At 33.3% G+C, this 14377-nt stretch overlaps 1 protein-coding gene across 1 annotated transcript in view; it reads right to left on the bottom strand.

Moving 5' to 3' along the window:
* The window catches only part of mam (mastermind), a 179426-nt gene that overhangs the window by 65804 nt on the left and 99245 nt on the right, over positions 1-14377 (bottom strand). The window lies entirely within an intron of this gene.

Here is a 14377-nt window from a genome sequence, read left to right as displayed (position 1 = left end):
AGTTGTCGGTCGGTTTTTCTTCATAGTTTACAGAAAAACATTTTCAGTTTGTAAAAAATTCCAAAAGGTTTTTCCCCGTTCCTTCTAATGATTTTTTTTTTGGCAAAAGCACAGATTGAGTGGAGTGTTTGGAAAACTGAGTGAAAATTTTTAGAGTCCTCTGCAGTTCACTCAATCTGAGTATGAGTAGTGTTGTTTTTGAGTTAAACATGCTGTTGCACGTTTAAATGTTATTGAATTCTAATAAGAATTTTATAGTATTTTATTTTAATTTTACTCGAACAGTGGTTATAAAGGGAAAAATGGAAACTGTAAAACTTCTGCAAGAAAAATTAATCTATATACATATATATAAAAATGAAATGGTCCATGTATGTAATGGCATCACGTGAGAACGGCTGTAGCGATTCGTCTGATTTTTTTTTATTCGATTCGAAATTTTCAGGAGAAAGAAGAAAAATTCAAAAATTTCGGGTAAAACTTGGAAATTTTTTTTGAGTCCAGTCAACTGTAATAAAAAAGCTCCTTAAAGTATGCAGTACAAATTTAGATATTTTATTTCCAAATAAATAAGAACAGGCAGGTGTATGTGGGTTGGAGAAACTTGAAGAACTAACATTAGTAAATGCTACCGGGCGAAGCCGGGGCGGTCTACTAGTTAAATAAAAATATTTATTTTATTTAAGGCAACAAAATCGACAAAATTTTAAAGGCTTTTTAAACCATTACACAATTATGATGTATTGTGGTTCCAGTAGTACTAATATGGTCCAAATTTTAAATTCTGTGGACAGGTTTTTTTTTAAAAAAAATTTAAGTAACATTTTTTTTAGACGTTTCTCCACATAAGTAATGATAACTCAAAAAGGGTTCGTCCGATGTTATTGAAATAAACTTAGAAAACTTTAAATTTACATAACCTTTAATCCGTTCATATATTTCGTCTTAACCGGCTAAGTCGTTTCGGAGTTATAATAAAAAATTTAAGCAAAAAATATATTTTTTACCTGAAAATAACAAATTTTTTTGTTTTAAAAAAATCATGAAAAATCGAAAACGGCAGAAATTTTTCATATTTATTGCATTATCGCAAAGACACATGTAGTAGGAACAAAATGAGATATCGATCATAAAAATCGATGAAGTCTTTTCGAATTTATTCACAATTAAGTGAATTCGCTCATTTTCACAAAATTGTATTGTGTACTTTGAGTATAAATTTTACATGTGTTTTGTTTTTGTTGCAATAACATTGATTTTTATGATCAATATCTCATTTTGTTCCTATTACATGTGGATTTGCGATAAAGCAATAAATCTGAAAAAATTTTGACGTTTTCAATTTTTAATGATTTTTTTAAAACAAAAAAATTTGCTATTTTTACATGAAAAATGTATTTTTTGCTTCATATTAATACTGAGCCGATTAGAACGCTATATATGTATATGTGAAAATGTGTACATAGCCTGGGGAAAATGTTTTCAATATTCAATCAATCGAAAGAAGAACATTAACTACTGAATTTTATGTATATCAAACAAAAAACTAAAATTTTGTGAAAATGAGCGAATTCACTTAATTGTGCATAAATTCGAAAATAATCAAACGATATTTATGATCAATATCTCATTTTGTTCCTATTACATGTGGCTTTGCGATAAAGCAATAAATCTGAACAATTTTTGACGTTTTCGATTTTTCATGATTTTTTTAATAAAAAAAAATTAGCTATTTTCACGTAAAAAATTAATTTTTTCTTCAATTTGTTATTATAGCTCCGAAAATACTGAGCTGATTGAAACGCAATATATATGTGAAAAGTTGTACATAGCATGGGGAAAATGTTTTCAAAATTGAATCAACCGAAAGAAGAATATTTACTTTCAAATTTTAAGTATATTACACAAAAAACTAAAATTTTGTGAAAATGAGCGAATTCACTTAATTGTAAATAAATTCGAAAATTATCCATAAATTTGTATGACCAATATCTCATTTTGTTCCTATTACATGTCGCTTTGTGATAAAGCAATAAATCTGAACAATTTCTGCCGTTTTCGATTTTTCATGAATTTTTAAAAACAGAAAAATTTGCTATTTTCACATAAAAAATATATTTTTTGCTTTAATTTGTTGTTATAACTCTGAAAATACTGAGCCGATTGAAACGCAATATATAAATGGATTAAAGGTTATGTAGATTTAAATGTTTCCAAGTTTATTTTAATAATATCGGATTAACCCTTTTTGAGTTATCATTAATTATGTGAAGAAAGGTCTAAAAAAATGTATAATATTACTTAAAAATTTAAAAAAAATATCCATAGAATTGAAAAATTTTACCATTTTTGTACTTAGGTAGCCATGGTGCATCAAATCTATTTAATGGTTATTCAAGCCTTTTTTTTTTGTTGACCTGTGTAATTTTTTTTCACAATAAGCTTTTTTTTAAAAAAGTTAGTGAAAATGGCTAGAGTCGAGGTTTGCGTAAATTTATAAACCAAAACATCTCATAAAAATTCAATTAATAAATCAGCAGTTTCAGAAATTATAAAAAAATTTCATGAGACAGTTACTGAAAAAATTCAACATGTGGGAGGAAGACCTCGTAAAACTATTCCAAGCAATTGACTTTAAGAAATTATTACCTGTGAGGTTTTCAATAATATACACTTCGAAATGAGATCTCGAACTGTTAATCGTAAAGTAAATGAGGATGGTCTGCTCTTCGAAAAAAATCTTAGGAAAAATAAGCAAAATTAATCCCCAAGAATTCGATCTCCAACATCGACTAATACAAGTTAGCTTTCAAGCTTGAAATATAAAACGAAAATACGGATTTATCATTCAGTACTTTTTTTTCTTTAATTTTCCAACTAGAAATTTGTTCTCGTTTAACCCACTGTTCATTTGCAAATAAACTTCCGTTTCCTCTTTGCCCTTCTTGGTTTAACGACTACTGCAAAACAACAACAACAAATACAAACCAACAACAAAATTGTCATGTAACTTTATGTAAAATAAAACAAAAAAACAACAAAAACTAAAACCAGTTTAATGCAGTTTCTAAAATAGAGTCCAAAAGAATTCTGTAAATCGTGCTCTTTCTCTGAAACCCTTATTTTAACTCTCGCTCTGCTCTCTCTTTCTCATATGAAAATTCTTTTAAAAAATATAAAAAACAAACAACAAAATGTTCTTCATGGTTGAGTGAGATTTTCTTTTAATGCTGTTTATTTAATTTTAATGTGTTTGTTGCTGTTTTGCTAGGATGATGATGTTGATGATAATAATGATGGTGATAATAATGCTTACATACCTACTTACATGTATATGAATTTATGCCTGCATGATGTGTTTGTAAGCAGAAGGTGGTTTTGTTTTCATGAGTGTGTTGTAATTGGAAAATCATATTTGGTCGAACATGTTTATATGTAAATATGTCGTCTATAATTCGTACGAACGATTCATACAACTCGGTACACTCGTGTCTACAATTTAATTGTCATTTGTTTTAAAAGAGGCGCAAATGTTTACAAAAATTTGTTGCTTCTTTTTTTTTAGCAAAAAGCAAACAAACTCACCTAAATAAACACACTAACAGGAGGGAGGAGGCATTTGCTGGTTTTTTTGAATTTTCCTTCGGATTTCATTGCTTATGCACCCGATCCAATACAGAGTGAGAGTAGTTTATCAGTTGATAGTGCTGATGTAGTGGGTTGGGAGAGGGAGGAATGCTTAATAATGGTTTGTGAAATTTTCAAAACATATGGTTGTTCTTCATTTCATTTGATTTTATATTTTAGCCACAAGGGGTCATTGTTTTAAATATTACCTACCAAAAATTGTTTATTTTACTATAAATGTTATGATGATATGATATGGTTAAATGCTTGTGTTTTTTATTTTTTGTTCTGTTAAAAGGGATAAAAGGACAACCAACTATTTTTTTCCTTTGAGAAAAGTGTTTGCTTAAGGAATATATGAAAAATGTTTTGTGGGTTGAAGTGGTAGTTAAGATTGAATTAAAATGATTTCACAAAAATCTAAAATTAAATTACAATATTTAGGTATAACATTTCTATCATCTATCATTAGGTCTTTTCTTTTTACTTTTTAGTTCTTTTTACCCTTCACCATGTATGGTAAGTTAGTCATTCCATTTGTAATTTCCTCATTTTTCATTTGCGACTCCATAACATAAATACATATTGTTACGTTTTAACCTTTTCAAAACGTTGGTTTATTTCCTTTAAATAAACCGGATACTTTTGATTGTAAATAAAAGCCGTTTAGTAGTTTAAAATTGTAACAACTCTTTATTTATTTAAAATGTATAACAACAGAATTAAATAGTCACTCAATATTTTTTATACACGTTTATAAATTCGCAGAAATACAGACACACTTTATAATGTACACCAATTCACTTGAAAAATATAGCACTCAGTTGATGTTTATTCGAAAAGCATCTCTGATAAACTCACTAACGATTGCAACCTCTGCCACTATTTATAACACTGCCATCTGCACTCTAGATTTCTCTTTAACTGTCTAGACTCTAGAGGTTTCTAATACATACGCCATCTGTGGTGTACTTTCTACAATGTTCTTTAACTGAATATTCGAATTCGAATATACGGTCGCAGCAAACAGCGTTGCCAACTTACGATCAATGGTCAACTGAAAGCTTTTATTCAATGTTAATAATGCCCACAGATATGTTACAGTTTGCTATTACAGCACTGCTATTTGAAAGCATTCTGCTACTTTTAAATCAACCGTTAAAATCGTTACATTTGAATTCAAGTACAATTTCGTAACAATATATTCTGTATCGTTATAGATAGCGGAGACGATATAGCCATGTTTATCCGTCTGTATAATTTTACATCAATATATTCGCTATAATCCAACTTGTGGCCACTACCTCATTACTTTCGATGTCTTGAAAGTATATCTAAATGCTGATCACTGTCTTATTGGGCAGTATGAGCCGTTATTGGGTGCTATGTGCAATTATGTCAGTTTCAGCTGTGAAGATGAGAACGAAGAGGATCTCCGTTGGAGAGGAAACGAATGATGTACATGGGATTGGCACGAACATTTTTTTCACCAATGGGATGGCAACCTCTGATGGCGTTGTCAGAGGGCAACCATAATTTCTGTTTACCAATTTGGCAACCCATGCAGAATTCTTATTATATAACCAACACGAACTCTTCGTAGCAAGCCAATCCCATGTACAGCATTCGTTTCCTCTCCAACGGAGATCGTCTTTGTTCTCATCTCCACAGCTGAAACTGAGATCATAGCACATAGCACGCACCCAATAACGGCTCATACTGCCCATTAAGACAGTGATTATCGTGGAGATATACTTCCTAGACATCGAAAGTAATGAGTTAATGGCCACAACCATTCCCAGTAACTCATCTCAAATTTGCCAACACTTCAGCCCGAAATGATCCTAATGTTTAAAATTGTTTTCGTTGGCAGTAGCGAGGATTCCAATGCAGCATTCGATCTCAGTCCTCGACTTCCTTAATTTCAATAATATGTGCCTGTTCTGGAAGCTTTCTTAATATGTGGCGATATACATTCATATGCACCTGGAGTACCATTATTATGTAACACCAAGTAACCAGGGACCCTGTTAGCGGCGTATAGAGATGTTCGTGAATCCCGAATTGACCTGTTCCGGAAGCTTTCTTGATATGAGGAGATTGACATACGTGGAGTATGTATATTGATAATGCAACATTGAATCATCTGTGTAAAAGTTCACACTAAGTATTCCGAAACGGTTTTAGAGGCGTATAGAGAAGTTCATGATTCACGATAGCAGAGGAATGAATGATCTACCATATATTATAAAACTTTTATTTGGCAGTTGCTTCATTATATTCCTCTAAAGACAGTTGACCCCATGCGCTTCGAGCTCGAAGAACTGAGTTGGTTGTTAATTTTTTTTCCATAATTTTTGCCTGATTCGGAGCTTTACTGGATAAGTGAAGATTGACATGCCTGGAGTACCGCAAATAATCAACATTAAGTTGTCTGTGTAAAAGTTACCACCAAGTATTCTGAAATGGTTTTTGCGTCGTATAGAGACGTTCTTTTACTACGACAGCAGAGATATGATTAACGATATATAGATAAACTTTTGTTTATCAGTTTCTCTAAAGATGAAGCGCTTTGAGCCTTATTAGGCATAAAACTGGTGTTAGATTTGATTCTAGAAATACAGTGAGCCTCAAAAGTGAGTATACACCAGGAAATATTTGATTTTTTTTAAGATAATGAAAATCCTAAAATTTATTTATCGATTAAAATTTTAATGTTGCGGTTTGTTGGAGATTGAGTTGAATAATAGATTCGGTTGTGAAAAAAAAGATTTAAGTCGGACTATAATGATTTTCATGATCCTAAAAAATCAAAAAATTCGCGGGTGTTTACTCACTTTTGAGGCTGCGTGTATATGCTTTATTATATTATAACAAATACTTCTTTATTTTGATCGAGGGATACGATCCTTTTTTTATCCAATTCGATCAATTTACTTTGATGATGAAATGTTTGCGAATGACAAGTGGAATTAATGTCCAAAAATGTTTTAATTTGAGGATAAACAAACATGACGATCCCAGACAGTTTCCCACAGAATCATTGTTTCATTTACAACAATCGAGCCTGAAAGATTCTTAAAAAATTCGTGTCAGGGCGAAAAATTATCACTATTGTCCGAGCTGATGTTTAAATACGAAAAGCTCTGCCAATTTTAAAAACGTTCTTCTTGTTACATGTTCGGTACAGTTTCACTCTTTCGTTGACAGCTCTCTTTGGAGAAGATTGCGCACAGAGGATAATTTATAATTGTCCTACTGAAGCTCAGCACGCAACCTTCTTCAACTGCAATCTTTAGATCGAGAAGATGATGAGTACAAAGAATTCACGGATTCTGGAAAAGAAGATCAATTTCATCTACATCGAGAAATTTCTGTTGTTCATGGTCTTTAACGAACGAAAATATTGAGATATATATTTTTAAAGGGCCGTGAAACTCGCTTAGGTATCATTGAATATCGGGAGAGATATTCATATTTAAAGATCCCCATCAACTGTGAACACCAAATCAAATCTAGTCAAGGAATACCGATCATTTTTGAAGAGTATTGTGAAACAATCGACAGTATCCCATATGAATGATCGAAAATAAGTGAATTATAAATAATTGTATTGCGGATGAACTGGCGAAGAAGGCATGATCAATGGAGATTTCAAAGATGTATGCGGTATTCTACTATCTGTTTGCAAACTCTGTCACGTAGACGAACTATCGGTCATAGGATTTTATTGTATCAACAATAGAAATGGTAACATGGTAAAGCCCTCTTTCCTCATGTTCCAAGTTTGAATTCTTTCATTTAACATTATTTAGCTCGACCACCTTACAATTCGATCTTCGTTCTGGAACGAACCGAGTCTCACAGCGACAGCTGTATCAGGCTGAAGTTTTTTTCTCAGGGAAGAACTTTCGACGACAGCCGGCTTTTAAGCCACAACTAGTTTCAGTAGTTGAGTGAGATAAACATTCAAAGCCGCCTTAAGGAATGTCACTGTATGGACTTTAACTCGAAAAACCACGACGAGGGGCCATCCTAACTACATCATTATAAAGTTGGAGTGTCCACGGAGGTATGTCAGGAAGGATTTTCGTATTAATGAGAAGAACGTACAAAGCTTTGAACGACATGAGATTAGAAGAACCTGCTGCGGAAAACCATAGTAGTTCTGGGACAACTGAGGTCGGGACGGATCAAATGTATACAGGCTTAGCATATACCGTGTTTATGTTAGAATTATTCAACTGCACAGGTAACATTACCTCACTTCATGCAGTAGGTTTATGGATTAACACGATAAAAGTAGGACAATTGACAGATTGTGCAAATATTGATGTCGAATAACGTTTTCTTATATTGGAAAATAAATATTATTTACGAAGTGTCAACAAGTGAAATTTATATTAATTTCCTCCGGGCGACACTGGAGTCGCTGGTTTGCACGGAACCTAATTCTGTAGAGAGTTTATTTATCTGAACTTACAGATGACCAGTGGCTCCATCCTGGCCGGATCATTAGTGAGGTTCCTTCGGGGATCGTTGATTTAATGACTCCTGTTTGCGCTAGTGACAAATTTCGGCTAACAGAGCCAAAATTCGGTCAGTGCTTCGGAAATATATTGGAGTGGTGGTGTTCGTGACATAATGGTTGTTGGACTAGGCTCTTGGTCGAGGTCAATTGTGTGTGGAGTGAAACCACACACTTTGAGTTTTATCGGCTGTGGGCTGAATGCTGCTATTTGATTAGGTATGTATGGACCGAGCTCTTGAGCAAGGTTCTTGTGCATTTATCCATGCTTTCAATGTACGAAGAGTTAACAATAGTGAGATAAGCCCGGCATGACAGGTGTTCACGATAATCTTAGACACATCTGTTACTCTTCCATCAAACACAGTCAACTGTAACTACTATCGTTTCTTTGGATCCTATCCATAAAGCCCAATGTGGTTCTAGCGTAAGAACAGAGAGCACATATCAGTTTCTAAATATAGAACTTGTTAAATATAATATTTAGCATTATATTTGGCCAAAAAATGAACATCCCTTCTAGATAATAAATTGAAATTAATAATAATTTCTTAAAAAAAATTGTTTCTATGACAAAGATCACAAAACGGACAGACAGGTGACAGCCAGAGACACCCGACCAAGTTAATGTGCTAATAGCAAATAATCTTTCATCCTCTATTACTCACAATTGAAATAATCTCTTTATATCTGCTGACTTTGAAAATCAATTTAACATACATACATAAATATTTAACATGTATTCGGGTGGGTTTTCCTGCTTCTTTGCTTGCTTGCCCTCCCAACTGACTGATATTGATCTAGTGTTTATTTTCAAACAATCAACCCTCAATCCCATAAACAATCTAATCATGTCAAAGCATGTTTCCTTAAAACCTAAAATTGCCAACAAATCAGCAGAGAAGAATTTTAATCAAATTTTTAACACCCTCCATTATAACAATAGAGAGAGGGAGAGAGAGAGTGAGAGCTTGAATACCAAACATCTACTCAATAAATCGCACACAAAGTTTGCATTACATGACTGATGATAATGATGTTGTTTGTTCATGTTGATGGTTGCAAAATGTTCTTTCTTTTGAATATGAATGTTGTTCTTATTTTGTATGTTTCGTTATTGTTTGATTTCATTTGGTTTGTTGGTAGAACAACTTGTTCGTTGGCGTTCTACTAAACAACTACTCTAAAACTGCTGCTGTTACAGTCAAATTTAATAAATGATGGTGGCATTGATTATTGAGTTTTATACTCATTGTATGCCAACATTTTTACGTCCTCAAAAAGATACAATAAACCTAAAACTCAATAATGATTCGGCGCATTCCAGAGTTTATATATTTTTTATTGTTACTTTTTTTTGTATTTGTTTGTTTGTTTCGTACGTAAAAAAAGAGAAAGACCGAATACAGTGTGGAATGAGTGACTGAGTGCATTATGAAAATCAAAATCAAGAAATACCACTTTTATACTACGAGAAATATTCAAAAGAATAACGAATTGTGTTTGTGTTTTTTTTTTATTTTTTTCATTTTAGTCATCGTATTTTGAAACTAATTTTACGTACGACTCGTTGTAGTTGGACGGTGGGCCGAACTAAAAAAAAATTGATTGCAAATGGAGTTAAATTTTATAAAAAATTGTGAGAAGATATGTCTCAAATGGTTCTAGATAAATGAATCAGAATATTTCTCAGTAATCTTTGGGGTTGCTATTTAATCTTTTAGATATGACAGCAACAGGAAAAATAGTTTTCACTAAATCGTAATCATTTTCATTGATACTTTATATCATTTCAACTTGAATTAACTCAAGATCATTATATTGATCAACTCAATTAAACTATTGGTAATAATGCACCTTCTCGTGCCAACCTGTTTCTGTGATTTCCGAATTCACATGCGGTCGTCGTTCTTTTCACGACAAAGAATCTCACTAAAGTCTTTTATAATTGTTCTCCTAAAAACGATCGATGCTGTGCGAAATATTCTAAAGCAGGATTGTCACGAGTCTTATCTAGGAATAGAGGACTCTAGATCAGTATGTTGATTCTCTCAATTCAATCGTTTGGTAATAAAGTACCATCCCGTGCCACCGTGTTGCAGTGATTTCTGCATTCACATGTGGCCGTCGTTCTTTTCACGACAAATAATCTCATGAAAGCCTTTTAAACTTGTACTCCTACAAAAGATCGATGCTTTGGGAAATGTAATAAAGCAAGATCGTCACTAGACTTATCGTGGAATGGTGGCATGACAAGGCATTAGTTCCTCATACATTCATTTATATGGAATGGACATTTAGGCGACAGAAAAATGGACAATCGCTCAAGAAAGTCAAGAAAGAATTGTTAAACATTTCGATCGCAGTGCTTCAAAGGATCGTGACAACCGACTAATCATGAATTCAATCGAAAGAACCGGATATTAAGCAGCTGTTGACTACTTTTGTGATTCTCTAGGTTCTTTGAAACTGTAGATGTTGTCTTGGTAACCTTAAAAAACATGGAAAGTAGATCAAAATGGAGTGACAGGCTAGCATTTGAGAAGTTTTTGGAGTTGTAGAAAGTATGAAGAGAACACGAGAATCACTGACGGAAATCTATAATGAAATATTTGGAATTTGATCGGTGAGCTTTAAAAGACCATGGCTGCCGACTGCACGAATCTTCCACGGATGCCTAAAAATAAATGTTTGACATTTAAATAATCAGGAATCTATTCAAAAGTACCCAACAGCAGTCGATGGTCTGAGATTTTCCAGACAAGAGAAATTGAATAAAAGCAAATGATCTCCAAGTTCATGGAACGTAGATCAAAATGAAGTTTTTGGAGCTGTAGAAAGTACGAAGAGAACATGAGAATCACTCACGGAAGTCTACAATGAAATGTTTGAAATTTGATCGGTGAGCATTAAAAGATCATGACAGCAGACTGTGTGAATCTTCCGCGGATTCACGGAAGCCTAAAAAGAAATGTTTAACATTTAAATAATCATGAATCTATTCAAAAGTACCCAATAGTAAACAGCAGTTGACGGTCTGAGAATTTCCAGACAAGATAAATTGAATAAAAGCAAATGATCTCCAAGTTCATGGAACATAGATCGAAATGAAATGACAAGCTAGCATTTGAGAAGGTTATGGAGTTGTAGAAAGTACGAAGAGAACATGAGAATAACTCACGGAAGTCTACAATGAAATGTTTGAAATTTGATCGGTGAGCTTTAAAAGATCATGACAGCTGACTGCATGAATCTTTACGGATTTACGAAAGCCTAAATGTTTAACATTAAAAGGTTTGATTGGACTACTTGGAACGTAAACCAATTTAGAATGACACGCTATGGAGAAATGTTGAGAGTTGAAGAAATGTTTGAAAATTCGATCGGCCTGCTTTAAAAGACCGTGACAGCAGTATAATCATGAATCCAATCATAAGAGCCTGTCACTTTCCACACAAATTTAATAAAATCAATTATTTCTAGGTTCTTTGAAAGATGTTGTGATGGTGTCGTGAAATGTAGATTAATTTGGAATGATACGCTATCATTTGAGAAGAATTTGGAGCTGTGGAAAGTCCTAAGAGATCGTGAATATTATCTGCGAGATCTTTTATATGCTGTGCTCGTTTGTCTACTTAGCTGATTTGGAACGTAAACCAATTTAGAATGCCATGCTATGGAGAAGCTTTTGGAGTTGTGGTTGAGTACCAAGAGAACGTGACATCATCACTTAAAGGAAATCATCAAATAAATGTTTGAAATTTCGATTTGTGTTCTTTCAAAGACTGTGACAGCCGACCAATCATGAATCAATCATAAGAACCCGAGAATTTTCACACAAATTTAATAAAAACCAATTATTTACAGGTTCTTTGAAACATGTCGTCATAGTGTCGTGAAACATAGATCAATTTGTAATGACACGCTATCATTTGAGAAGATTTTGGAGCTGGGAAAGTCCTAAGAGATCGTGAATATTGTCTGCGAGATATTTTATTTGCTGGGCTGTTTTGGAAATTCCAAAGAGATTATGAATATTATCTGCTGCGCTCTTTTGACTACTTAGCAGATTTGGAACGTAAGCCAATTTAGAATAACACGCTATGGAGAAGTTTTTGGAGTTGAGGTTGAGTAACAAGAGAATATTACAATCACTCAAAGGAAATCATCAAATAAATGTTTGAAATTTCGATCGGCCTGCTTTAAAAGATCGTGACGGTCGTCTAATCATGAATCCAATTATAAGAACCCGTGACTTTCCAGACAAATTTAAAACAGCCAATTATTTCTAGGTTCTTTGAAACATGTCGTCATAGTGTCGTGAAACGTAGATCAATTTGGAATGACACGCTATCATTTGAGAAGATTTTGGAGATGTTGAATTGCCATAGAGATTGTGAATATTATCTGCGAGATCTTTAAAATGATGTGCTCGTTTGTCTACTCAGTAGAATACTAGCAAGCTACCGATTGTATTTTTTTGTATCACATGTGCTAATTTTTATGAACGTGGAAGTTTTTCATGATCAATGGATCAATATGGATCAATCCCCACCAAGAAAGCTCTTCTGTGTTCAATACACGTTGCGACTTGTTTTACACTTTGATCCAGTTATACAGTTGTAACGGTGTACGGCTGGTTAGACGAAACGGCTGGCTAAACAAATTAGTTCGTATGATAATGATTTCATATTTCGTTCTTAACTCAAAAGTTCTATATTTGTTTCCACTTATTTTGCACCTTGTCCCACTGTCATACATTGCCGCGACGTAAATACTACGTACGTATGATGACGATGGTGGCGTTGTTGTTTGACGATGATGATGATAATAATAATAATGATGTCGTTGCTGCTGCTGCTGATGATGATGACGACAATGACGCGCTCGCTTGTTTTGTTTGTTCTATGTGCTGTTGGTTACACCATTGAAGAGAAGACTTAAAAAGTCACGTCAGTTTAGTAGGAAATTGAAATGTATGCGAGTAGGTTCGTGTTGTGTGGAGTGTGCTTCGTTTTGTACGCTTAATATACGACGAGTACGAACGCGAACCTAAATACAAATGTTCATACCTATATACGAGTACTCATCATATGTATATATTAATGTAATTCGGAGCTGCCATATTAAAATTAGAACAGAATTTATATGGAAATTAAAATGTTTAATAGATGGGGGGTCAATTAAATATCTTAAATAAATCTTGTTTATGTTGAATTTTATTGCGATATCAAAATTTAAAAGCGATTTATGAGTGTCAACCTGATTCTCTGAAGGAAGTCAGGGATCAATTAAGGACACATTTTCACAAAATAGAGGAAAGAGATATTTTGGTTTTTATAAAACTTATTTAAGAAGTATCGATCCTCACAAAGTTTGGAATTTTGTTTAAACTTGTTTATGGCGAAAAATTCAGACGGATGTTAAAACGACTCAGAAATAGATTCTGAGTTTATGAAGCATAGCAGTTAGCCAACCAAGAGCCGAAGCATTTATCTCGTCAGATTGTAGTTAGCCGACGAGAGTTGAAGAATTCATCTCCTATTAATTAGCTAACCTACGAATTCATCTCCTTGGATTGCATTCGTTGCATTTACTTTCCCATAATAAGTCGTTAGCCGAAGCAGTTATCACGTTGAGTCCTCTATTAGAAGATTTGACCATTAATAATCCTATCCCAAAGATACAAGACAGATCTGAGGTAAAGAAGATTTCAAGCATGGAAAGACTATGCATACCCCGGATGGACACAAAAACTATTATTATTTATTAATAAAAATTGTTCTATATATAAGAGGGCTACTGTTTGAGTTTTCAGAAAAAGAATATACAAATGTTTGTATCGTTAAGATAAAGTACACACTAAAGACTTCTGCATAAGTTTAAATCAATTTCCCAAGTTCTTAATCCTTCACAAAGGGTTTATATATCCAGAACAATAAAGAAGAATTCCTTCAGAAATCGAAAAAAAAACAAATTCCTTGTAATTTATTGAGGGTGTGAGGGAATTAAACGAAGTCATTTGATGGCTAGTCAAGGTTGATTGATGTTGAAAGGCACATAAAGTAGACTTGTGTTCGATGTACGAGTATTGGCACAAAGTATACAAAGGTGTCCCGAGACGAAAGTGAAACAAGTTGTATATTTCTCATATTATTTCAGAACTGCCTTCTGTAACATAAAGTGGTTTGACTTAAGAAGCAATAAATTATATACCAAAAT

Source organism: Calliphora vicina, chromosome 5 (assembly GCF_958450345.1).
Source record: "Calliphora vicina chromosome 5, idCalVici1.1, whole genome shotgun sequence".
Classification (NCBI taxonomy): Eukaryota; Metazoa; Arthropoda; class Insecta; order Diptera; family Calliphoridae; genus Calliphora; species Calliphora vicina.
Note: the sequence above shows the minus strand (reverse complement) of the source record. Positions and strands in the feature narration are given on the sequence as shown.